A 5,101-nucleotide genomic window follows, 5' to 3' on the forward strand; every position below is an offset into this window, starting at 1 on the left:
CATTAGTACCTCTAGTAATATATTTACTGCAAAAAATGGTGACGTGTTCAATACTTATTTTACCCGCTGTATCTTGTATTCGCACATAAAATTATACTTATATGTCACTACAATGACCTGATGACATAAAAATATATTTTGGGTTGTAGTTTCACTGTTTCCACAGTTAAAATCACATTTCTGGTCAGTTTGTTGTTATCTCATTTTCAAGATGTTTGTCAGTAAAGCTTTTGCCAGGTTTATTTTGTTAACATAAATAATCCTTCCCTCACATCTCAGTTTACCAGTTTGGGTAACGCTTTGCAGCGGATGAGCGGACAYGCTGAACGATAATCCCACAGAGAACAGGGCAGACATGGGAATTCTGRGCTTTCGATAAAATATCACCTTTCTCACAACAAGGTGACTTCACTGCCAACCGAAACCACTTAAACGCAGTAAGTGAGGGGTTTTCCCGCTGGTAGCCGACGAATAGGCAAACGACAGAAGGAAAAAAAATGTTGCTGTCCTCTCAACCTGTCAGTGTCTATTTTGGTGGGGGAATTATAAGTGGTTAAGAACCGTTTTTCTGGACTCGTAGAGACATGCCCGGTCATTTTCAGTCTCACAGAGCCGTCGGTGTTGGGTCTGCTTCACTTTATTATTTTTATTGTACCTTTATGTTTGTTGTAGCTTTAGGCCATTTCTAACTAAGTTTTCACTGTACAGGTTTACACTTGACAACARGAGGAAATGACATGTTGTAAATAGACATTTAGCTCAAATGACTTCATCTGTGGGACACACAAAACGACTTCCTGCCCTCCAGATAAAGATTTCCTGTGTTTAACAATCTCATTAGTACTCACAGATTTTTTGTTTTGTTTTGTTTTGWTTACCTGCTATACATGTTAAATTTGTTCCAGTTAGTTGAGCACTTTGTTTCATTACTTCGATATAATGTTCAGCTGCTGCAAAGAAGGAGGATTTTAGTAGTTATCAGACAAGCAAGTTAGTTTGACTAACTCGGTTCCTGATCTGAAAAACAGCTCAAATTTACTGTGTAAAAGTTTTAAACTGTCCCTAATTTTAAACTCAAATACTTTAGACTTTTTGAAAGTCTGAAAATCATCAGTTACTTGACTGAAAATAAAACAAAAAAGCAACCAAAACCTCCCCAAAATCTGAATCTGAAAACATTATGATTCTTTGGAAGCAAACTATGAGACWTTACTGAAGAGGGCAGTATTGAAAGTAAAAAAGCAAATATACAGTCATACCGTTTGCTAAAACAGTCTTCGTCTTTACTCATTTTATTATTACTTGATTCCGAATTGATCAGTTCTGCTTGAACTGTTGGTTTTTTTACTGAAAATTACAATTTCTAGAAACAAATTTGTGAAGCTAGTTTAATTAACAACCWTAATAACTCCTTAATAAATTGTGTTTCTACAGGTGTTAGAATCATCCGAATTAAGCTAAAATTTTATATTAGTGGAGAAGCTTTGCTGGAGACAAGAGAGCCAAAATCTGTGAGGACATGTCGGAGTTTTACCCCGTGTGGAACTCAGCTGATGGTTAAAGCTCCCAGGGACTGCAGAGTAGACGTGATGCAGGACCTCTGTTGTTCTGTGTCATGCCTCCTCAGATAAATGACGTCTGGTGTTTAGAGAGTCAAAGGGCAATAAGACAGATGAGATGCCAAAAATAGGCTCGGTGATTTTAGCAGACGGGCTGTAATCGAAAGGGAAATGAGGGCAGCCACAATAAAACGCATAGCGGACTTGTCTGCGTCTGCTTTGATGAAACGTGCGCGCATTGTAAGCTTCTGTAGACAAAATAAAAAAGAAAACCGTGTGATAGGTCCTGAACACCAGTTATCTTTAACCTTAGTACTTCACATTCAGGTACTTAAATTGGATTAGATGGAAGTTTGATCCTTCTGACAGTTTGTCTGCAGACTCAAACTGTGACTGTTTTTCCATGACTCAAGCCTTGGTTTCATTTTAAACACGATGGGAAAAATATTATTGCCACCATCAAAAGACATAAAATCCAGAGTGATAAAGTAAAGTGGGGGGGGGGGGGGGGACTAGTTTGTCAGGATTAATGGACATTAGCACATGAATTTATAGAGAAAGCAGGAAATGCCACAGGAAATGCCTAAGAGGGTGTGTAATGCATCTCTGATCTCTGTCCATTTGTACCCACATGGTGCACTATGGGGGGGAAATAGAGGGATTTTCCGCTTTCACATACGGAGGAAAACCTAATTGTTTTATTCTTAGTGTGAAAAAAAATTACATGATCGTGAACTCAATAAAAATTCTTTATTAAAGGAGACATATCACACTTTTAAATCCTTCTTTTTCACATTTCAATCATTAAGTTGGTGTCTGTATGAAGTGGAACTGCAATGCTTTGGTCTGAATGACTCCTTATTGTAACTCCACAAGCCCCGCCCCTTTTCTGAGGTGTGCCTCAGATCAACTCGTTTTGTGTCTTTACATCCAAATGAGGGGCTTCACCCCCCCACCCCCCAGCTTCCAGACCGGTCCATTATTAGTTTGATAGAGGGGTTTACGACTATATAGCTGCGCGGAAACTTTTTATTTACAAATGAATTAAAAGACGTCAACAAGGTAAATCTTGCCCATCCAGCCTTAGGCCGGGGTCACACTACAAGCAAATCGTGCCGATTTTTGCCCTTCCGACAATCTTAAGGAAGTCCAGATTATCGTGATGGCACTAAAGATAATCAAAGCAGATATTCCTGCCGTGGGTGGTGAGTTAAGAGTGATCTAGTTGGCTCGGAAGGACGTCGGGACCGCTCTGACCTCAAATCGGGGATATTCAACATGTTTGATTTTTTTGGCCCAACATGTGTGTAGTGTTCACCCGAGCTCTGAGACGTGTAGCCAATCAGAAAGCGAGGTGACGTAAACACGGAGGGGATTCAAATTACAGAAGCCAAAAACAAAAAAGCTGTCATGACTCAGCAAAAAGTCTGCTGGATGTTAAAAGTCCTGGAATTGTTTTTCCTCTGGTAAAAAACAGTCCACAAACGATCAACATGGTTTCTTCCTTGTTGCAAATGTTTATTTAATCTGAACTCACGTCTCTCTGGAGGTCACGTGAGATTTTTCTTCGGACATACGAATTCTCGCGAGATTTCAGGAAGTCTCGCGTGATTTAATATCTGACATCTGAATCATGAATGAAATATCTTTTCGTGTGTGGTGTGTTGTTTCTTGCCGTGTGATTGTACACCACACACTGTAGGACCAAACCTGGTAGATCCATGATTTTTTATCTTCATGTGTGGGCTCTATCAAGTTTTTGAAAATCGGCCGACTGGTTTAAAATCTTGTAGTGTGACTCAGCCTTTACATGTTGGAGCCAGAGACAAACCCAAAGCCAGAGGAGAATGAAGACCACCAAACTGATTAGTTGGGAAGTTCGGACCTTATTTGGCAGATCTGTTGCAAATTCTGTGATGTAATAGTTCAGAAAAGGTAATAGAAAATGGAGAAAACTGAACTGATTGAAAATATAACCCAAGCAGAATATAAAGATATCTACACAGCACTAAATTCAACTTTTCTGCATTCCTACAGACTCCAAGTCCACAACAAAATGTATATATATACTAAAAGAGAGGAATTTCATGATATATCCTCTTTGAAGGTGGCAACATGTTCTTTATTTCTCTCAAGTTTTTGCAAATCCTAAAAGGCTGCACACTTAAAACAATTCTTGGAGAAACTCTCATCACTTCTCCTTTCATTCCAGAGTTTTTGACTAAAATATTTTTATGTTGAGAAATGATGTATTGGTAGGCATTTTGATCCAACCTTAAAAAGAACATAGTGAAATTAGCCAGTTGGTTCATGAGATTTTCAATACACACATGCTTTGCCATGAGTTTTAGTTCTTCCTGACGCCTGAGCACTGCAATCTCACCTTCATATCATCACTCTCAGTGTAACAGAAAGAGAGATGATCTAATCAGCAAAGAAAAAAAAAACCTCCTGTGGGTCTGTCATCGCCACCTTCAGGTTCTCACAGAATCCTCCGGGAGCACTTTAAATCTTTATATTTCTACTCAGATTATTTAGATAAACTTTAARGTGTCCCTAGGTGTGAGTTGTTTGTCTGATCCTACGATGGACTTACCACCTGTCCAGGGTCTAACCCCGCCTCCCGCACAGTGACTGCTGGAAAAAATAAGCCCATCCCGTGACCCGGAAAGGACAGAGTGGGTAAAGAAATTTAATGGACGTATTTAAAACAGTGTGCAGGTGGTGTAAAMGTGCCAGCACATGCTCCATCGTATTATCAGAGGTTGGATCAGATATTATTCGGAACAAGTCTTATCAGTCTCAGGTTTCCTTTCCTGTGAGCAAATCGCTTCCATCAGGAACACGTTGTCTGAGCTTGTAACTCATGATGGAAGAATTCATAAACTTTAGTGTTACTTAATAAAAGGTATCATAATAAAACAGCAGGTGACTGATCCTTTAGTGTTTTTAAGAATGGCTGATAATGTTTTTGCCCACATCTATTTGTTGTCGATCCATCCATCCATTATCTWTACTCGCCTCTTCCTTTCCAGATAACGGGGGTCACAGGGACCACATAAAGACAGCACGACGGCTCAGTGGTMAGCACCGACGCCTCACAGTAAGAAGGTCCTGGGTTCAATCCTRGATTTGGACCTGGGGCCTTTCTGTGTGGAGTTTGCATGTTCTCCTCGTGCTTGTGTGGGTTTTCTCTGGGCACTCTGGTTTCCCCCACCCCTAAAAACACGTTCAATAGTTTGCCTTCAGGCCCAGGTCGCCCTTGAAAAAGAGATCTGCGATCTCAGTGGGACTTGCCTGGTTAAATAACGATAAATAAATAATAAAAGACAAACAAGACAACCATTCACACTCACACCCAGAAACAATTCAGAGTTAGCAATTAGCCTAATAATGTTTTGTGGTCTGTGAGAGGAAACTGGAGCATTTGGTTTTATCTTAAAGTGTATCTTACCCCCCCGTGAAAAGATAACTCCGCCCCAAGGCGAAATTTGAAAAATGCATCAAAGTGGGTAGGGGGGTGGGGTTAGAAAGCAGAGGTG

The sequence above is a fragment of the Austrofundulus limnaeus genome, unplaced genomic scaffold, assembly GCF_001266775.1.
Source record: "Austrofundulus limnaeus strain Quisiro unplaced genomic scaffold, Austrofundulus_limnaeus-1.0 Scaffold64, whole genome shotgun sequence".
Classification (NCBI taxonomy): domain Eukaryota; kingdom Metazoa; phylum Chordata; class Actinopteri; order Cyprinodontiformes; family Rivulidae; genus Austrofundulus; species Austrofundulus limnaeus.